At 46.9% G+C, this 22,512-nt stretch overlaps 1 protein-coding gene across 1 annotated transcript in view; it reads right to left on the reverse strand.

Moving 5' to 3' along the window:
* FERMT1 (FERM domain containing kindlin 1) overlaps positions 1–22,512 on the reverse strand; it is a 290,949-nt gene that overhangs the window by 216,676 nt on the left and 51,761 nt on the right. Inside the window, exon 3 of the mRNA XM_077313253.1 lies at positions 11,885–12,077. The gene's annotated coding sequence lies outside the window, so the exon portion shown is untranslated. The remainder of the gene's footprint in view (positions 1–11,884; positions 12,078–22,512) is intronic.

The following is a 22,512-nucleotide window of genomic DNA, read 5'->3' on the forward strand; positions in this document are numbered from 1 at the left end:
CTGCTTCAATAATGAGACTGAAGCAGATGAATATATTTTTATGTAAATAATCTTTTCTAGTAAAGATTCTCACCTGTTCTACGCCCAGCATCTTAAGCAATTCCCTCCAGAATTTCGCAACGAACTGTGGCCCCCCGGTTGGAGAGACAGCGTATTGGCAAACCATATAATCTGTACGCGTGTTGAACAAACAGTGCAGCCAGTTTTGGGGGCAAGGGTATGGTGGCGCATGGGATAAAATGAACCTGTTTCAAAAACACATCAACCACCACACAGACCATAGGGGGCATCAGTTATAAAATACATAGTGATTTCTTTCCAGGGACCATCCGGTGTTTTGAGGGATTGAGTACCCAGCTTGCTGGGGGGTAAACGGTAATGACTGGGGAAGGCACTGGAAAACCACCCTGTATTGAGCCTGCCATGAAAACGCTAGAGGGCGTCACCCCAAGGGTCAGACATGACCCGGTGCTTGCACAGGGGATACCTTTACCTTTACCTTCAACAGACCCTCCGGTTTGCCCCCTGGGCTCTTTGCAGCGATACAAATGGGGCATCCTTTCACATAGTTCTCCACATCAGTACGTAGAGTTGGCCACCAGTAGTGATGCCTGACTAGATGTAAAGTTTTCACAAACACAAAATGTCCTGCAGACTTGGAATCATGGCACAAACATAAAACCTCCCCCGGTGCCGCCGCGGGGAAGTACAGACGATCACCCTTACAAAACACCCCCTCCTTTTTCCTGCAGGGAGGAGTGAAGCTTAGCAAATTTGCTGTCCCCTTCCAGGTCTTTTAGGATCCAGCCCCCCAGGGGGGTGGAACCAGCTGCTGATGGTTTGCTACACGTCACCGCTGCCAATCCCAACTGGGCGGGACTGAACACCGAGTCTACCAATGGCTCCTTTTTACTTTCGCGCTGTAGCAGGCACAACAGGGCATCAGCCAAAAATTTCATTTTGCCCGGCAGATGCTTCAAGGTGCACGTGGAGGAGTGCGGAATCCAACCCGGTTTCAGATCAGAGTCCGACGCCCTGTAACCACTACACCACGCTGGCTCTTCAAGAAGTGACGCAACCCTACCGAGCCTGGACTTCCCAAAGAAAATATCTAGGGGGACATCCATTGAACATTTCTTTTTGCCCGGGCTATTAGAGCTTCCTGAGCCCCAGAGAGCACACAAGCCAGTTGTCGCTTGCACCAGAGGCTTCATCTGCGTCTGATCACGTCCAGGTACAGCACCGAGGGAGGCTACTCGGGTATGACTCACGCCACGATGTGAAATGCCAAGAGGACAAGCGTAATCAACAGGGAATTAGAGCCAAGAAGAGTGGGCGGGGTCCCGTTCTATAAACTAGGGATTCATAAATGTTTACTCCAATTTGCTGCTCAGTTATGCTTGACCTCTGCGGGTTGGCACGCCCATTGATTTACTGCCTTCACACTGTCAAGGAGGTTCCCCCCCCCCCCAGCTTCAAAAATAAAGACGAGCCATTTTTTCCCTGCCACTAGTTAAATATTTGGGTTCTTACACTTAGCCATGAGAAAATTATTCAATTAGCTGAAAATAACGTGCAATCCAATACGCCGGCTTGCTACAGAAGAAAATATCGCAAGCCGTCAAAATTTCAATCCCCTTCTTCGCAACGGATTGTGGACCTCTCTTGGGCAATGTACTTCCTCTAGCTCAGGCAAGATCTAAAAATGGTCAAAGTGTTGAGAAAGCCCATCTTTGTACCCAGTGGTCCTCAACCTTTTTATCACTGGGACCGGACAACGTTTGACAATTTTACTGAGGCCCAGAGGGGTAGTCTTTTGCCGAGGGATGTCGCCGCTGCCTGAGCCCCTGCTCCACTTGCTTTCCCGCCGGTGCCCCTGACTTCCCGCTGCCCGCTGGGAAGCGCTGCCAGCAGCTGCTGCGCAGCGTCACACCGAGGGGGAGCCCCAGTCATGGCTGCTGCCGCAGAGCATCAAAGGTGAACCGGTGGCAGAGTGGCAGGGCAGCCCCCCCAGGCAGCAGCCGGGGAGGAAGATGAGGAGGAGTCAAGGCCCGGTACCGACTGATCCACGGACCGGTCCATAGACCGGGGGTTGGGGACCACTGTTTGTACGGATGCTTTTCAGACCAACTGGGCATCATCTCCAAAGGAAGGCAAGTGTTAATTAACCGGTCACTTTGGTATTAAAAACTTAAATGGATTTTTTTTCCAAAAAAAGAAAGAAGACTGTGCTTTGCATGGGCAAAGGGATGCTTCACTAATTCACATCTCCGCAGACATTACATGCACACAATAAAGAACATTATGGATCATGCATTTCGGGAGCAAGCGGTCTGGACTCTGAACATGATATGGGCAATTGCCATCGCATATGAATTGCTCAGTGGTGTGTATGGAGGCATTACGCCAGCCTCTGTCAACCATTTGACCATGGGGGAGACCCGGGAAAAAAATTTAAGACTTTGAGGAACCCCGGAAGTGATGTCAGTGGGCCACAACCTGCACTGTAGCCCTCCTTTTGCACACTCCCCCTGCATTTACTTCTCCTTTGGTGGCTCTGTCCTCCCATACCAGGCCACTTCAGAGCTCCTGCAAGCCCCCAGGGGTCTATGGACCCGTTTGAGAATCCCTGCATTATGCACTGGAAAATCCACACTGCCCTATTCATATAACAGAAATCACGCATACTGGGTGCATCACAGGGACTGCAAGCTCCCAACAGGCATGGTTGGTGAGCTCCCAGTCTGCACAGACCTTTGGACAACCTAGTAATTCCTCACACGTTGGAGAATGCCTTTTCAATGTCTGTTTGCAGCTGGATTTTCCTCTGCAAAACAGGGAAATCTACTTCTAATGGGCCACGAAAGTGCTTTGCCCTACATATGTGGAATGGACCTGCATTACAAAGGCATTTTTTCTATGTTTTACACAGTAACCCAAAGCTGCCATTCAGTATTGCAGTGTAGTGAATTTATCACGGATCAGTCATGACAAAGTAAATCACACATGTTTAGCTGAACATGCCGAAATACTCTGGCATGCTGATTTATTTCTTTTAGCCATGCCCAAAGAGTATATTCCCAGTCATCTAACACAGGCTTTCTCAACCAGGGTGAAACTCGGGGGTTTGATGGCCCTGGGAGGGTTTCCCAAATGGGTGGGAGGTAATAAATTTGCAATATATTTTTTGTAAATATTGTTAAATATGGGGGATATGATCATTGTCCATGGGGTCGCGATGGGTCGGATACGACTTCGCAACTAACAACAACAATGGCCATATGTGGTTATGTTGGCCCACCCTCCCCCGAAATGGTCAGTGATGGGCTTGGAGGGGGTGGGAAGGGGAGGGGCCACGGATGGGTGTGTCCACAGCTCTGCTTCCCTACCATATTCTGCACCATCGTACCACTTCTGGCATTGCTCGAAGCCTGAAGAATGTTTCAGAGGTTTCTCAACAGTGGAAAAGTTGAGAAAGGCTGATCTAGCATTTGGATTATATACCTATTGCTCAGAATATTCGGTTACATTAAAAGTTGCCCAAAACTGTGTTACTCATACACGATTGTGGGTTGGGGTACACAACATCCATGGTGCTTGTTCCTCCACCAGTTTGGGTTGTGGCACGTTTGCAAGTTGCAAGTATCACAGTCGAACTTTCGGCAACCCATGCGCTTGTGTTCAAACATGTTCAAATACAGAAAAAGTATAGAATCACATAGACTTTGCCAGAGCTCACTCTGCAAGCCCGACCTGGTCTTCTCATCTCCTGTTTGCTGTACAAAACATGAACATTTCACAGCGCTGGTCAAATTTCATAATTAATTACTATGTCTGAATGAACGGATAGGCACCGAGGCCAAACCATAAGACGAGGGAGCAAACAATGCCTTAATAAAAACCTCACAATTGTTTAAGGAATAAAAAAAACACCACAAAGTGTGTATCACCAGTACAAAATGTAACCAGAAATTCCCCTGTACCAGATCCACTGGAGGGGGACAAAGTCCTACTAGAGTATGTAATGAAGGAAACACCAGTCTACACATCGGGCAACAGCACCAAACCTTCAGGAGACATTTCCAAGGCTGCAACAATTCAGCTTTAATCATCGAAAGAGCCAGAATACAACTTGAAGTCGGGTTAGTCCAAGACCACACAAACAAATGCATTCAACCCAGAAGGAAGGAGTCCAGAGTTATGACTACATGAGTCCAGGGGTGAAAGTGAGCTGGTACGAGCCAGTATAGAGTACCAGTAAGAAAGCAGCCTAAGTGGTACCTCCCTCCTTCCTCTTCCAGCCCCCTGACAGCTACAGTACTGGTAAGGAATTTAAGATACTTTCAGCCTTGTATTAATACTAGAGGCACCAGAGAGAAATAAACCTCTAACTGCGTATTTCCTGAAGATGGGACATTTCTCTAAAGTGGATTTTTTTTTTTAGAGTTTTAACTGTGAATAACTGTTTTGTTGGCCATTCATCCAAGTATTTATTTATACTTTATTTATAGCTTGCCTTTCTCACTGAGACTCAAGGAAGATTCCCTCCACCTTGTAAATAAAGGATCTTTCCCCCCTGCAATTAATCTGCAGATCTCCACATGGTTAAGTGGGTGTATGTTTCAACGAAGGTTCTGGCCACAGTTGGGCACCACAGCTGAAGAGGGATGTAGAGAAACTGGAGCGTGTCCAGAGGAGGACGACAAAGATGGTGAGGGGTTTGGAGACCAAGACGTACGAAGAAAGGTTGGGGGAGCTTGGTCTGTTTAGCCTAGAGAGGAGACGACTGAGAGGGGAACTGATAACCATCTTCAAGTATTTGAAAGGGTGCCATATAAAGGATGGAGCAGAATTGTTCTCTCTTGCCCCAGAGGGAAAGACCAGAATGAATGGGATGAAATTAATTCAAAATAAATTCCATCTAAACATCTGGAAGAAGTTCCTGACAGAGCGGTTTCTCAGTGGAACAGGCTTCCTTGGGAGGTGGTGGGTTCTCCATCTTTAGAAATTTTTAAACAGAGGCTGGATAGCCATCTGACAGAGAGGGTGATTCTGTGAACGCTCAAGGGGGTGGCAGGTTACAATGGATGAGTGATAGGGATGTGAGTGTCCTGCACAGTGCAGGGGGTTGGACTAGATGACCCATGAGGTCCCTTCCAACTCTATGATTCTATGATTCTGACTTTGCTTGGAAAAAGGTGTCTCCATAAGTTCTCAAATTACATCCGTGTGAGAATTTGAACTGTTTAATTCAGCTGCTGGTATGACTAAATGCTTTGTTCTGACACATTTAGAGTCCAGGGGCACCAACAAACTTTTATTCAAGGTATATGAACTTCCATGCAAACACACTCTTCCTCAGCTGGACTCTACATGTGTTCTGCTTCTTCTGACCAACATGGCTACCCGCTTGGATCAAACTTTGTTCCGACTTTACCTTCCCTTCGCTTGAAATGCAGTCAGCTCTTGGACGCAAACTGTACTTGTGTTGTCCTCAGAGTTGCTACTCTGGATGGACAAGGGTGTAAAACTCGTGCTCCGCCTCCACCATAACCTTGTGCGTTTTCACCCTGGTTTTTTTGTTGTGTTAAAAAGAAAAACGTTGTTTCCAAACATCTCAGGGGCACGGGCTTGTATGTGGAAAGCTATCACAAGGAAAGGCTTCTTAAGATACAGCCAAACAACAGAAAACAGCTTAACGTGTGCCTCTGTGATTGACCAGGGTGCTTTTCGGCACAGAATGCCAGATGGCAGCCAAGGACCTGTTAGCAGGAAACGCAACCTAATGGATCCGTCTGCTCCGTCTTGTCAGTAGGTTTTTACTTCTGACTTCTGGAATGCATCCGATGAAAGGCAGACAGTGGCCAATTATACACACACATCTTCCTGCAGATTTTCAGGCCAGCATGCCTTTCATCTTGATTTCAGATTCTGTGCACCTCCCTCCTCCCACACCCCTTACAAACCTATCTTTTTCCTCTGGCATATTTATCCTGCGGCTACCATTTTTACAAAATGCACTTTTCTAAATCGGAGTGGAGTGTCACTTGTGGGGTGTGCGTGAGAGTGTGTGTGTGTGATGTCCAAAGTATTCTTTTTAAAACAATGCAATTGCCTTATCACAGCTGCCCAGTAGCATCCAGCAAGCATCTTCCATTTAAATCCTCGTGCTTCAGGTTTGGCGCATGCATTTCAGCGTTAATTGGCTGAATGAATGGGGACAGAACAGAAGGTAGGAAAGGGGGGAAACTCGATGTTGAAATGGACAAGATTATTTTTTTTTGAAATGGACAACTTGCTGAGAGTCCCTGTTTGCTACAATGCAAAGAATGAGTGTATTCTCTACTCTGTTATCTGCCACTTTGGAAAAATGGGAAAGAGTCACGTGATTTCATAATATGGGAAAATAGTGAGTGTACAGAACACACAGTAGAACCCACTGGCATTGCAAGCTGTGATCGCTGGCAGTGTGTGTTTGCATGCATGCCTGTACAAAATCTGAATCCGCTGCAATTTGACCATGCTTTGCCCAGGGCTGCAATATGTATGGGGGAGGAGTCCCCTGGCAGAAACGCTGGAGAGCTTTTTCAGCCTTGTGCCACTGGATTGAAAAAAAGTGGTGGAGGGGTATTTTCACCAATGCCTTAGTGGAACTGTATAATAATGCCAATTTCCTGCCCTTCCTTACACATTTTGCATCTTTTTCTCCATGGGATGCTCTATTCTGAGGCTGCACAGTTGTGATCGTGGCCGTATTTTAGAGCTTTTCCTGTCTGGATTGCACTCTATCCTCCAAAAGGATCCATTCCAAGGGTGTAGTGGTTTGGCGTAGTGGTCCATTCCAGTTTGGTGTAGTGGTTAGGACTTCTAATCTGGCATGCCGGGTTCGATTCTGCGCTCCCCCACATGCAGCCAGCTGGTGACCTTGGGCTTGCCACAGCACTGATAAAACTATTCTGACCGAGCAGTGATATCAGGGCTCTCTCAGCCTCACCTACATCACAGGGTGCCTGTTGCGGGGAGGGGAAAGGGAAGGCGAATGTAAGCTGCTTTGAGCCTCCTTCAGGTACAGAAAAGTGGCATATAAGAACCAACTCTTCTTCTTCTTAAATTCAGCAGTTTGCTAAAGGTCCAGGTAGTTAAGTGGCCTTTTTAACGTTAGGATTCCAGAGGGTTCCAAAATAGCCCCCCCTCCCCCAATTTGTTCACTAAAGCATCAAAGGGAAAAATGTTTTCAAAGCATTAGGCTTCCCATCCCAGTCTCTCTCTTTAGATCTCATGTCTATTTCATCCTGCACTGATGTTCCCCTCCCTCTATTTGATTTGCATGTAGCACTGGAATCCACCCCTCCGGGATGCTGTGATTTGCCTCCTTTCCAATCTCTCTTTCAAGTAAATGCCAGCAGGGCACTAAACCTCCCTTTCAACTCCCCCCCCCCATTGTTTTAATTATTTTCATAGAGTGATTTGAGACTAGCAATAGTCTCATATTGATAGACTGATGCCACTTGCAGCTTTTATTTAAAAATTAATATGGGGGAGCTTGTACCCTGATGGAGGGATGGTGGAAGGCGCAGACCGGGCAGAGCACCCTCAATGTGAGTGACAGCACTCTCTGAAAACCCGAAGCAACAGCAACCGGAAAGCAAGCTGAACGCAGAAGGGAGGAAAATTAATGCGGAATGACAAAGAAAACCTAATACACATGTACACTGAAAGCACCCATGAATAGGCCAGTATCTCAGGACAGAAAGATACAGATGTGGCAGGCAGAGGTTGGGATCTGCTGTAACAATAAAAGCAAGGTTCACTATTAATAAAAGTCATATTAGCTAACAATAATTACTTTCCCTTGTCAGAACAGATTACTTTAAACTGATTGGCTCCCATGTTTAGCAACATATATAATGAGCAGGGGGCACTAGAAGCAAAGATATATATGAGCAAAGAAATGGAGAGAAAAGCTTATAATTTAGAGTCATTCCCTTACAATGTTAGGGAACTGGGTGTTTGTAGACTCCCCCACCCCAAGATCACACCACTTTTTTTCTAGAATAGGGGTTCCCAGTTTGGTGCTTTTGGGTGTCATGGCATCGATCACTATTTTTCATGGTGCTCACCAACTGTTTTTGGGAAGTAGGAGGGGCCAAGTGGGTCTTTTGCCCTGCCAGGCTTCAGATAGGCCCTTGGAGATTTTACTAGCTATGCAAATATGTTGGTTGGGCAGCAAAAGGACCTTCACTATGTGACCAAAGATAAGCTGCATCGGCTATTATACGGCTGACTCTGTCCCGTGTGGCACCCATGTTGTGTCTGCACCCATCACACTATGTAAGAATTCCAAAGGTGCCCCACCACTCAAAAGTTTGGGGACCCCTGTTGTCGAAGATGGCTTAGAAAATGCTGGCATGCAATGTTTTGTAGCTGTTCATATTAAGTTAAGTCACTTCTTGCTGTATTAGTATTTCACTGTGGACCCAGAAACATTACAGCTTTGTCACTAGAAGGCTACAAATGTGTCGTTAAGCAGCTACAAGATAAGGACTATTCCTGAGCTATCAACAACTTCCACAATAGCTGGCCGCTAGAAACAGACTCTGAGACATATACTTGGAATCCACGGAACATTCAAGCCGAAAAAAGGCCTCTCACCACAATGTCACAAACAATTTAGTTTCAGAGATACTGCCACCGCATTATGATTAACAGAACAATTTTCTAGCAGATTTACTTAGAATCCTACAGCCTTCTACTCAATTTGAGGGCCGTTCCGCATTCGTCCAAAATAGCACAATGGTTACTAATTGAAATCGCTACAGTTTTGCCATTATGCACAACGTCGTTGACAATCTGCAACACTCCTGAAACCGATCTGCAAAAAGCGCTTCATAGTAGCGCTTTCAGGGAAATCCCAAAAAGTGAATTCACCCTCCGGAAAGCGCTACACTTCTGCAACCAATCTGCAACACTAGCGGGAAAGTTCTGTGCGTTACCATTGTTGCGGTTTCTGCAAAGTCCCTCCCCTGGCTCTCTCCTCTGATCTTCCGGTGAAGCGATCGCCATTTTTTTTTTCTCCGAGCGAGCGGAGATCAACGCACCAGCGAGCCTTCGTTTACCCAGCGAGGCTTCCCTGGCTGCAGTCCCTCTGTTTAAAGTCACCAAGCACGAGGCCCGTTTGCTGATTTATTTTCACTTTATTTTTCACACTGTTTTCGGCCGAAAATCGCGCTCGTGAGGGGGGGGGATTTTTTTTTCACTCGGGGGGAGTGTGGCAACGATGAAACGGCAGCTCAAACACCACCTGCTAGCTGGATGGGTCTCTCCGTTGCAACGAATCAATGCATATTCGTTGCAACGTGTGTGTGTGTTTTTTTTTTTTAAAAACCTTCCTTAAAGGGAAAGGGGCTGTTTGGGAGCATGATAACAGCCACCCATTGGCTGCTTGACAGCCAGGGGCGGGACACAGCTTAGCAATAGCGCTTCCTGGCTAGCGATTTTTGCAGAGACCGGAACCCTGTGGGAAACGATAGAAACGCAACTGGATTCCACTACAAAGGCAGGTAATGTGTTACGACAAATTCCACTATTTAAAATGGCGATTTTTCGTTCAGCAAACAATTTGCTACATGGATCCCGGTGCGGAATGGCCCTGAGTATTATTATTATCAATTTTCTGTACCGAGCCTCTCAGTGAAGGCGGCTCAGGGCGGTGTACGTTTGTTAAAACACTCCCTTACAATGGAAGCCCAGGTCACAAAGGTAGCGCAGCTGGCGTTTTACCACCTCCACCAAGCCAAGCTACATGCAATGGTCACCTCTAGACTGGACTTCTGCAACTCGCTCTACGCAGGCCTACCCTCATCCTTGATCTGGAAAGTACAACTGGTGCAGAACGCTGCAGCCAGGATTCTTACTAATACATCATGGAGATCCCACATCTGGCTAGCAGTCCAACAACTAGGCTGGCTCCCAGTTGAATTCCGGATTAAGCTTAAGGTTTTGGTAATCACCTTTAAGGCCATGAGAGGTCGCCTCCCTGCCTATACCCCCCAAAGAGCCTTATGCTCTGCCACCTCCAAGTGGCTGAGGATCCCGTGCCCGAAAGAGGCGTCTTGGACCTCAACAAGGGCCGGAGCCCAACCTGGTGGAACGAGCTCCCTGAAGTGATCAGGGCCCTGCCCGAACTTCCACAGTTCTACAGGGCCTGCAAAAGGGAGCTCCTCCACCAGGCATTTGCTTGAGGCCGACCGACCCCAAAACATCCGCTGGATCCCTCTACAACACCCCCCCCCCTCCCATGACCAAACAAACTGACCTATGTTACTGTTCCTGTTAAAATGTTGTTCTGGTTGACATATTATAATTGTTATACTTGTTATAGTGTTATAATTGTCTATGTAATTACTCTATGGTGTTCCATGCATACCGCCCAGAGCCATATGGAAGGGTGGTATAAATAACTAAATAATAATAAAATAAATAATATAAATACTATAATAAATTCAGTTAAAAGCAAGATTGAATAAAATTCTAAAATCAGTCAGCATTTAATTCTGGGCATAAGCTTTTGTGTGGCCATGGAAGCTTGGTGTAGTGGTTAGGAGTGCGGACTTCTAATCTGGCATGACAGGTTCGATTCTGCGCTCCCCCACATACAGCCAGCTGGGTGACCTTGGGCTCACCACGGCACTGATAAAGCTGTTCTGACCGGGCAGTGATATCTGGGCTCTCTCAGCCTCACCCACCTCACAGGGTGTCTGTTGTGGGGAGAGGAATGGGAAGGCGATTGTAAGCCGCTTTGAGCCTCCTTCGGGTAGGGAAAAGCGGCATATAAGAGCCAACTCTTCTTCTTCTGCTTATACCCAGAATTAAATCTTGCTTGTCTTAAAGGGACACCAACGTTTTGGTACAATTTAACATTCCTGATAATTGATATTTTGGTTAATAATCCATAAGCTTCCTGAAGCCCAAACGCTGGTGTGGTCTCAGTAGTAAATATACATAGGTGCTCCCTGTGCAGTTGTTTCAAAAGCACACATGCCATCTCCAGGAGGGGAAAAAATTGTTTTACATTCATATGAGAACAATAAAAAGTTGAGCATTGGCAGCAATAATTCACCCACTGATATGCATCAGCTTTCTAGGAATATATATATATATTTTGGAGGGGGAGGAAGAAGAAGAAGAATGAGTGAAGAGCAAAATACTAGATGGGCCATTGGTCAGATTCTTGTAGCCATGCTACATTGTCAACTGGAACTCCGGAACCATCCAGCCTCTTTTCCAAAGATGGAGAACCCACCACCTCTCGAGGAAGCCTGTTCCACTGGGAAACCGCTCTAACTGTCAGGAACTTCTTCCGGATGTTTAGATAGAATTACTTTTGAATTAATTTCATCAGTCACACACATTTGGCCTACTCTACAGGGTTGTTATGAGGATAAAATGGAGGAGAACAGTGTAAATCTCTGTAAGTTCCTACTGGCAAGAGAAGAGAGTATAAATGAAATAAATAAATATTTCTATGTACTAGACAATACTCTATAAGGAAGTGTAAATCCCCCCCCCCACAAAAAAAAACCCCTTCATTAAAGGCTATTTTGCAATACACCAAAAAGGGTTAAAGTTATAGCCCCAAGGACAGGATGCACAAATCTTTTTGTTTGCATCTTCAAATTCACCTTGACTACTGTACCACTGCTCTTGGAAAGAACGGCATAAAACCATGCAGAGAACTTTTAGCTCAAGGTCAATGAAGGCATTTATTTATAGATACATTTATTTGTTGCCCTCTCTCTGGGAACTCAGGGTGGCTCAGAACATAGTAAATTACATATATATAGAATAAAACTAATTTCCAATAAATAAATCATCATCAACTCACTCTGGATGCTTCTCTCAGCCAGTCTCAAGCAGTTCCACAGCTGGTGCTGATGAGCGTGTATTTTCCCGTGTCGTCAAATGTTTCTCATTACAAGGTCCCATTGGTCACCCAAGTCCACCAGATCTCGCTGGCCCAATTGGGCCACCTGGCTTTCTGGCAAATCAGTCCTTCTGTTTGCTCTTCTTGTGATAAACTGTTGGAGAAAAAAGTGGAGCATAGTTATAAAAGTGGAGCACCCAGGCACCTCCTGCCACTGGGTGTGGCCAGCTAGGGCAGCATACCGCTTTTCACTGCTTGAAGGAGTCTCACAATAGCTTACAATCACCTTCCCTTCCTCTCCCTGCAACAGACAACCGGTGAGGTAGGTGGGACTGAGAGAGCCCTGACATGACTGCTTTGAGAACAGCACTATCAGGACTGTGACAAGTCCCAGGTCACCCAGCTGGCTGCATGTGGGGGAGCACAGAACCAAATCCGGCTCTCCAGATTAGAAACCACCTCTGTTAACCACCACACCATGTTGGCTCCTCTCATCTCCAGATTACAGACCAGTACCTCTGGAAAAAAATTATCTGTGGAGAAAATGGAAGCTTTGTAGATTGGACACTTCGGGCCTCTTATCATCTTCAAGGCCAAAATACAGATTGAGCTAATTGGCTCTATGTGAGAACTTGGATGGGAATGGGAGAGTCAAGAGTGGTAAGGCAATCTTCTAGAAAGTTCTAGGATGTCTTCAGATTGGTTCATTATTGTCACCTGACCAGGGTGGGTCAAAACAGACACACACAACCCTACAGCATTATATCCGTGAGGTCCCTCCCCTCCTCAAGCCACACTTTCCCCAGGCTTTACCTCCAAATCTTCAAGAATCTCCCAGTTCAGAAATATTATGGTTTAAATCACCCAAGCTTACAAAATGTCAATCCTCATGGGAAAACTTGTATAAAATGTTCTAACGTTGGTATATTACCCCTAAGTTTACAAGCACAGTTACAAACTATCATAATGATGTAATTGGAAATGTAATGTCAAACCGGCTCTTTTTTTCATGTGTGGTGGAGGTATAGCAAAGTTTATAAATTTTGGGCAAAAATCCACTCTGTATTAGAGACTATGTTAGATTTTAAATTTCCTATGAAACCAGAGTATATGCGGTTAAGTGTCTGTCCAGAGAATTTACCACGTCAAGTGGAGATCTTTTTTTTTTATATGCTATGACATCGGCGAGAATGATTTTGGCAAAACTATGGAAAGTGGTAATACTACCATCACTATGAGATTGGCTCAACAAATTAGAACTCTCAAAGATGGCCAAATTAACCAGCCGAGTCAACGGGAAAGTACAAGAATTTCAAGAACAATGGCATTATACAGGCTTCCTTGATAAACAAAAGTAATAAAGGGGTTAGGGAATAAGAACAATATCTCTCTGGGAGATCACAATGTTTTTCTTATCTACTTTCTATCTTTTCTGTATATTATAAAAAATTAATAAAAAAATTAACTCAAAAATTGGTAACCCTACAATTTACTCTTTTAGGAATCATGTACTTCAGATTTCCACATGGAACACATAAATTTGGATAGGATCCTCTGTTTTTAAATCCTTAGCTTTTTCTTGGATGCTTTAGGATGCTTTGGGCTGATCCTGCGTTGAGCAGGGGGTTGGACTAGTTGGCCTGTATGGCCCCTTCCAACTCGATGATTCTGTGATTCTAATTGCCTAGTTTCCTGACCAATATTCTCTATAGAAACTATATCTAATATAGCCTTTTTCAACCTTTTGACCATGGAGGAGCCCCTGAAGTAATTTTTCAGGTTTCAAGGAGCCCTGGAAGTGATGTCAGCTGGCCACGCCTCCCTGACACACTATGCTCCCCCCGGAAGTGACATTTCACCGGAAGTGACATCGCCACCTGTATCAATAAGCAGGATTGAGGAGGACTGAGGGGTGGGGGAGAGACAGGAGGCAGTTTAAGATGGGGATAAGTATGCAGGATCCACCCCCTGTCAGGTGCAGAAACCACGAGAGAACTCACTCATGCTCAGGAGGGGAGCAATGGAAGTGGCTGGTTTCCTAAGCTTGCGGCTGAGTCCATTCAGGGAGGAAGTGAAAGGCCACAGGCCTCTCCTCAAAGAGGGAGCATCAACCCCAGTCCATGCATCTATTTTTCAAAGTCTGACATTATTTGGGGACTTAACCAAATGAAGTGTGCACAACTGATCAACCGGCTATCAGCTTGTGTGACCACTTCAAGGTTATTTTTTTTTTAATTCAAAATGCAGGTAATACAAATATTATTCAAGTTGAAAAAGCTTTAATTTTTCTTTGTCAGCCACTGAACTATACCAGTGCACTTCATTTTTACAATCAATGAACTCCGGTCTGTCTGTCTAATCCCGCCACTCACAGCAAGTCGTCTCATGGCGGATTACATAATATAAGCCCACATAAAATACAACCCCCCCCTTAAAAAAAAGAAAGAAGAAGAAGAGTTGGTTCTTATATGCCGCTTTTCTCTACCCGAAGGAGTCTCAAAGCGGCTTACATTCGCCTTCCCTTTCCTCTCCCCACAACAGACACCCTGTGGGGTAGGTGAGGCTGAGAGAGCCCTGATCTCACTGCTCAGTCAGAACAGCTTTATCAGTGCTCTGGCGAGCCCAAGGTCACCCAGCTAGCTGTATGTGGGGGAGCACAGAATCGAACCCGGCATGCCAGATTAGAAGTCCGCACTCCTAACCGCTGCACCAAACTGGCTCTCTACATCAAATATCCATTAAAACCATCATCCATCCAGTTTACAATTCATGGCGGTAACAGACACCCTCTCTCCCAACTGGTGTGGCTACTCAGGGTGCCTTAAGCCTTACGGAAATAGTGGCTTAATTTATTATGCAAATAGAGGAGAATGGATGTGAGGACCATCTGGCTAGCTAGGCAGGTGTCTCCTACCTCCCTCACCACTCCATGTGCATTCCTCCCAAAGCTTCGCACTCAGTGGAAGAGGACATCCATCCCAGATAGAAGGAGTTCTTTGGTCAAGGGTTCTATTTATTCCAAATGCTTATACATAATACTTTCACTAGGCTAACCTGATCTCATCAAATTTGGAAAGCTAAGCAGGGTTGACCCTGGTTGGGATTTGGATGGGAGACCACCAAGGAAGTTGAAGGTCATGGTACCAAGGAAGTAATGGCAAACCACCTGTGTCCATCTCTTGCCTTGAAAGCTTATGGGGTTGTCATAAAAAGTAATATATTCCATTCAGATCAATGCATCACTGCGGCTCTTAACATGTCAGACAGAGCTAGAGCATTAGAGAAGAAAAGAGAAATAAGAATACGCAGTCTCTTGGGTGCCTTTGTCTGGCTAACGTGCCCATCGGTATGAATACATCCCGATTTGTTTTCACCAACCAACATAACTCACAAGAGACCAATCCTACACCCCCGCCATAAACACCTGGCCTTTTAGTGGCTTTCAGAAGCAAGACTTGCACAGCCCGTGTGCCAATTCACTCCGGTGATGTCAGCGGCTCCCCTTGGGAATGCGCAAAGGAGGAGACAGCCATCTCCACAGCTGAGCACACACCACCTGCCCCTTCCAGTGAGTTATAAGGGCTCCTGCTGGCACACATCACACATTGACTGCATCACCGTTTCTTTGGAAATGTTAACAATTGCGAGGCTTCGGCAAACAAGAAATGTATATAAGTCAACATGCTGCAGCATGCGTTTTCCATGGAAGCATTGGGGTTAGGAAAGATAGGACAGACCAGATCATACACCTTTTGCGAAAGCGCATGGCCTTTTAGGTCTACAAGAACAAAGGTGCACAAAGTTGAATCTTTGAAGTTTAGGAGTTTATATTTTTTTGTATTTACTGAATGTTGGGTGTTCTACAGCCAGGAGATGCGAGGATTGTCTAGAAGCCAAGCAAGGGATGATCTGAGGTGGTTTGCCATTTCCTGCCTCCATGTCATGACCCCTGGCATTCCTTGGAGGAGCTCCGTCCAAATCCTTTGAGGACTCCCATCTAAACACTAGCCAAGGTCAGCCCTACTTAGCTTCTGAGATCTGACGCTTGGCTCGCCTGCGCTATCTAGGTTCGCCTTGAGGAATGTATATATTTGACGACAAGCTTGATAGCTAAGGATGCCATTCTTCAGATTGTATCTGGAGACCTCCTGGAGCTTGAACTGGTCTCTGGATTGCAGAGCTCAGTTCCCCTGGAGAAAAAGTCTGCTTTGGAGGGTGAACTGTCCCTCCCTTCCCCAAATCCCACCCTCCCGAGGCTCCATCCCTAAAATTTCCAGCTGTTTCCCAACCGAGAACTGGCAACTCTAGTATTGGAGGATTAATAAGCAATTGGATCACCAGAATCCTTAACTACGGGCGCTTTCACATGTTTAGTAACAATGTAATCTCAATCCACTTTGCAGCTGGTTCTGCTGTCGACCATTTCTGCACTAGCGATATTGTTCAGATTTGCATTTTTAAAGGGTCGACTTTTTTGTCCATTTCAGCAATGAAATCTGCTTCTTCGGGTGCAGACCTGAATTACCCCCTCACTTGCCCTGCAGCAAAGGAATCCCCAGAAAACCTCATTTGATATTTTCAAGTAGGGTCTAACAGGGCCGAATTCAGGGCCGTTCAGTGTGGAAATGCATGCAGTCAGGTCTTTTGCTGCAGTGGTCCCCAACCTTTCTGAGGTTGGGGACCAACAGGGCATCGGGGCGCGGGCCGCGCCCACGCATCGGGCCGCGTCCACGTACCGCGCCCGGGTGCCGCGCCCACGCATCGGGCCGTGCCCGCACGGGCGCAGCCGGTCCTGATTCCCTCTCCCCGCCCTCCCACAGTAAGAAGCTTCCCGGGCCGCAAGCTTGCGGCCCGGGAAATTTTTTACTGCGGGGGGGGGGCAGGGAGAGGGAGCCGCGGCCCGGCACCATGGCCTTCGCGGCCCGGCACCGGGCTGAGGCCCGCAGGTTGGGGACCACTGTTTTGCTGCATCCGCCATTTTGAGTCACTTTGGCACGCCCCTTTCCTCATCACAGTCCTTCCTCCATTTCAAAAAATCTGCCTTTTTTTTAAAAAGGGTGATTGTGTTACAACGCTCTTTCTAAGCTTTTTTTAAAAAACAGTCTTGCCCAGTAGCATAACATTATACCCCAGTTTTTAAAAAAGAAAATTACATCTAGGACACTTTGAGGGGAAAGGGAGAGGCGATCAAGGGTGCGGAATGGTGGGATAAAGGGGTACAGCGAAAACAAAGGTTGAAGCAGGAACCATTTTGCAAAAAAAAAACACACAGTGGTAGTTGTGGCATTCAGAAGTCTGTGTGTCCCCAAGGAAAAGTCTCCATGTCCATGAACTACAATTCCCATAAGGCCCTGCCAGCAGCATGTGCCAGAGTGGTGGCCAGGTGATTTTGCAGCACAATGGAGGAAGTTCCCTCTCCCACAGTTAGAATCAGAATGGTTTAGAATGCATCACTACTAAAACAAACAAACAAAAAAAACAGCTCAGTCACAGAACACATGCATAAATGGAAATGTTCTGAAATGTTTTTTTAAAGGATGATTTAAAAGGCTCAGCATTTGACTGTGGAGGCATTCAGTGCATGCATCATAGGCCCAGGAAACAGCATATGTCCTCTCAAAGGGGAGAGTCCCTTGAATTTCAGGGTGTATGATTTATGGTGGTCAAAACGGTATTTTGGGGTTCAGAGCTTTTAGATTATCCTCAGTACTTGGGCTTGAATTTACGAATAAGTCAAATGAAGAATTAATAAAGAACTGGGAACCAGCTTCTGCTTCCTATGTGACAGACTGTCTTTTTTAACACAACATAGCAGTTCTCAATGTTTCGCTTAAAGTCACTTAGCAGGATTTTAAAATCACCACGTGTAATAATTTGGAGCTGATTTCTTTGCTGGGCGAGAAGTTAGCTGACCACACTAATGACACATTCTACCAGGATGCTGGAAATACAACAAGGAGCTTCTTTACTACTGTCTGGGCAGGGTAGTAGCAGAAATTTCCTTCTGTAGCCAAAACTCCTGGTATGATTTCTTAAACTCTTTGCTTCAGCTCAATGTCATATTGTAGTTCAATTAGTTTTGTGTTCTTTACTGCCAATTTTCATTATTTGCTGAAAATATATCCAATTTCCCCCAATATTTAATTACTTTACCATAATTATTCCTTATTACTAGAACTAGAGGCAAAGGCTGTTTGCACCCAGGAATATAACGTCCGCCAGCACATAAACCTGCATGGTGGCCTTCCTGGGTTCTGGCCCTCCTCCCCACTTGATCTTGAGATCCAGTGCAGTAAAGTGGTCAAAGAGTAGCAGACTCTAATCTCAAGAGCTGGGTTTGATTCCTGACTCCTCCCAGCAAACAGCTGGGTTGCCAACTTCTAGAAAGAAAGAAAGAAAGAAAGAAAGAAAGAAAGAAAGAAAGAAAGAAAGAAAGAAAGAAAGACATCAGTTCTCCTGGAGAAAACAGCTGATTTTTTTTGGGGGGGGGAGGGGACTAGCCCTCCTGACCCCAACCCATACAACAGTGTCTGCAAAGGTCACCACTGTCCCAACCTACCCATAAAAAGGCATCCCCTGTGCAAGCACCGGGTCATGTTTGACCCTTGGGGTGATGCCCTCTAGTGTTTTCATGGCAGACTCAATACGGGGTGGTTTGCCAGTGCCTTCCCCAGTCATTACCATTTGACACCCCAGCAAGCTGGGTACTCATTTTACCGACCTCTGAAGTATGGAAGGCTGCGTCAACCTTAAGCCAGCTGCTGGGATTGAACTCCCAGCCTCATGGGCAGACAGCTTCAGACAGCATTTCTCTGCCTTACCACCCTGCGCCACAAAAGGCTCTAACCTACTCATACAACCCCATATTTTCCAAAGGCCAGGCCAGGCAGGCCATGGAGAGTTGGGCTGCCACCTTGTACCCTCCACATCTTCCAAAGGCCCAGCCAGGAAGGCTGCAGGGTAGGGGGGGGCTACTACCTTCCCCCCCCCTACATTTCCAAAAGGTTAGGCAGGAAAGGCCCGGGGGGGGGGCTGCCGCCTTCCTGCCCCATCTGTACACCGCCCGTGGCGCCGCGGGCGCCACGGACTAAATAAAATAGTAAGGGGTTCTGGGGCGGGATGTGTCCGGGATGAGGAAGGGTCCGGATTGGACCCTTCCTCATGACAGACAATCAGAGGGACCAATCGGCAGGCGCGAAGCGCCTGCCGATTGGTCCCTCTGATTCCCAGCCCCAGTAACTCCCTGAGGGAGCCCCCGGCAAGACTCCAGCCGCCGAGAACCTCCAGCCGCCGAGACTCCAGCCGCCGAGAGGGAATCAGGGCCAGGCCCGCGGGCGCGGCCGGGCGCGGCCCCACGGGCGCAGCCGGGCGCGGCCCGATCCGCGGCCGTGGCCTCCGAGAAGCAGCAGAAAGAACCCACCCCCCCCAGCCGCAGAAGATCAAAAGAACGCAGAGGAGCCGCCGCAGCCCAGCGCACCACGCCTGGGACTCCCCACCAAAAACCACGAGACGCCGAGGAGCCGCCACCCGCCTCCTCTTTCAGGTAGCCTGTCCCTTGCTCTGTCCCTCGCCTGCCCCTCGCTCTGGTCCCTGCCTGCTAGCGCCCATTGTCTTCTGGATACAATGGGCTTTTTTACTAGTTCTCCATATGTTCCAAAGGCCATACTGTGTGGAGAAGGCCAAGGGGGATGGCCTCTTCCCACCCACCTCCATCTATCAAAAGGCAAGCTGTACAGGGAAGGCTGTGGGGGGCTGTCTCCCTCCCACCCCTTCCTCCCATCTCCCAAATGGCAAGCTGGGTGGGGAAGGCCATGGGGATGGGCTGCCTCTTCCCACCCACCCGCATCTCACAAAGGGAAGGCCATGGGGTAGGTGGCTGCCTCCTTTCCATCCATCCCCATCTTCTGAAGGGCAGGCCGGGCAGAGATCAGCCCCCTGGAGAAAAGGGCTACATAGGAGGGGGAAACTCTGGCTTTGGATCCCATGTAGGTGCAGGGATGCCACACTCCAGGTGGAAAACTGAGAGAAATGCTGGGTGGCAGTAATTGCTAATAATAAACATCCAATAATTCATAAACTTGTCAGTTTCTTCTTTAAATGAAAATATTTAATTGATAGCAAAATTTGGTCAAAGAACTGAAAACCTTTCAGTCTGTACGTTCTTCAGTTCAGTTCAATATCAAAATAAATTTTAAAAACCTGCATGTTACAATAAAACATGAAAACATTGGTCGGCAAGGTGCTTACAGAGGGTTTTTCAATTACTGCCTCTGTCAGCTTTTCTCAACTTTTTAACCTTTGAGAACCCCCAGAAATATTCTTCAGGCTTCAAGAAACCTGAAGTGAGATCTCCAGGTCCGAGCTGGGGGCTAGCATCCCTGCCACTGGTCAGGGATGCCAGCCTCCAGGTAGGACCTGGAGAACCTCTAGAACGAAAGCTCCTCTCAAGATTGCAGATATCAGTTCCCCTGGAGGAAAGAGCTGCTTGGGACAGGGACGGGGGTCTGTATAGAACTTCCCTCCTCCATACACACACACACACACACACACACACACACAAAGACCACAGACGACCAAAGCATTCCTCCCTTCTCAAATTGTAAACCTTACGAACTGCACAACCAGTCACTTCTCCATGTAGAAAACGAATGTCTCCCTCCCTGGATTGCTCAGAGAAGCCATTGGCCAGAAGGTCCAAATTTAAAGGAAAAGAACCCCATAACAGTCAATAAGCAAGTTTTTAAAAAGACTTATACCATCCTGCTGCAACAGCTTCTGCCTGGGCTCTAAGCCACATCTCTTTAAGGCAATGGCAATTTGTATAGCTTGATGTAGTGGTCAAGAGCAGTGGCTTCTAATGTGGCAAGCTGGATTTGATTCCCTGTTATTCCACATGCTGGATGACTCTGAGCTAGCCACAGTCCTGTTAGAAACTGCTCTTGCAGAGCAGTTTCTCTTAGAGTTGCTTCAGCTTCACCTACCTCATAGGGAATCAGTGGTGAGAAGAAGGGAAGGCTAAGTCACCCTGGGACTCCTTTGGGCAGTGATAAGCAGGGAAGAAAAACCAACTCTTCTTCTATGGGGAAGGTGCTACTGGGAAGCAGCGTCACCCCCTAAACCTGTCGCCAGGTCCTCATGGTGCCTCTGGACCCCATATACAGTTTCTCCCTCTTCTATGCCATTGGTCTCAAATTTTCTTTGCTGTGATGGTCCGGGAAAGATTGCAGCAAGACCAAGGCAATATCCATATGGAAAGGGAAAGGGTCCAACTTCCCAGATCCACCCACATCAGCACTATTTCCACTGCTGCAATTGCCTGCGATGGTCACCCCCAAACATTCTTCCATTCTCAGATTGCAAATTGCAAACCTCTCATGACTTACTTATATATCCCCAGGACAGAGGCTTTTCCTGGCTGCCCTGGGCTCCAGAGAACTGGCAGGGTCTGTTTCCAGGCCTTCCTTGGTCCCCCTCCAAAAGGCAAATAGAGGCAACCCCAGAATACAGCTTGCTCCCCTCCCCACCAAGTTCTCCGAGTTGAAAGAGGCCAGGCGGCTAGAGCAACTTACTGGCAGCAAGGCATGCTCTGAGGCTGGCTCCTCTTCTACCCAGCAAACCTCTGAAACTGGCAGAAATTTGGAAATGGAGAACTGATCCCTAATAAGCCTTTCTTGTGGGAGAACTCCCTCCTGATTGAGGCTAAACTACCAAGGCAGGCCATTTCTGGCTGAGGGCCATCTCCTATTGGAGGAATATTTCTGGGGGGTGGGTGGGATCAGGTAGGGAGTGACTTACCTGCATGCAGTTTAAACCAACTGGCCCTCATTGGGCGAGTGCAATTTGAGCTGATTGGCCCAAATTGGCAGAGTGAAATTTGAGCTGATTTGCCCTCATTGGCAGAGGGCGATTGGAGTTGATTGGCCCTCATTGTCAGAGTGCAATTTGAACTAATTGACCCTCATTGTCAGAGTGCAATTTGAACTGACTGTCCTTAATTGGCAGCGTGCTCTGTCTCTACTACCTGATTGGCCCTTCCATCCACAGGAAGGGCCAATCAGGTAGTATGTGAGCAGTCAGTTTGGATTTTATAAGGTTTACTGATTGTTATTCTCTATACCAGGCTTTCTCAACCCGGGTTTTGCGAAACCCTGGGGTTTCTTTAGTGCTCTAGAAGGGTTTCCCCAAATGGGTGGTAGTTAATTAATGTTTTACATATTTTAAAAATTTGTTAAACATTTATTGGGTGCCATGGCCATATCATGACCCATATACGGTCACGCCAGCCTGCTTCCCACTCCCAAGATATTCAGATTCAGATTTTTATTATAGTCATAGACCAGAGTGACCACTCCCAAAATGGCCAAGGATGGGCCTGGAAAGGGGAGGAAGGGGAGGATCCCCAGGTGGGCGTGTCCACAGCTCTGCTTCCCAACCATATTCTGCATGATTGCGCCACTTCTGGGGTTTCTCAAAGCCTGAAGAATGTTTTAAGGGTTTCTCAAGAGTAAAAAAGGTTGAGAAAGGCTGCCATATATGGTCATGTCAATCCACTCCCTCCAAAATGGCCAATGATGGGCCTGGAGGGGCTG

The sequence above is a fragment of the Paroedura picta genome, chromosome 1, assembly GCF_049243985.1.
Source record: "Paroedura picta isolate Pp20150507F chromosome 1, Ppicta_v3.0, whole genome shotgun sequence".
Lineage (NCBI taxonomy): Eukaryota > Metazoa > Chordata > Lepidosauria > Squamata > Gekkonidae > Paroedura > Paroedura picta.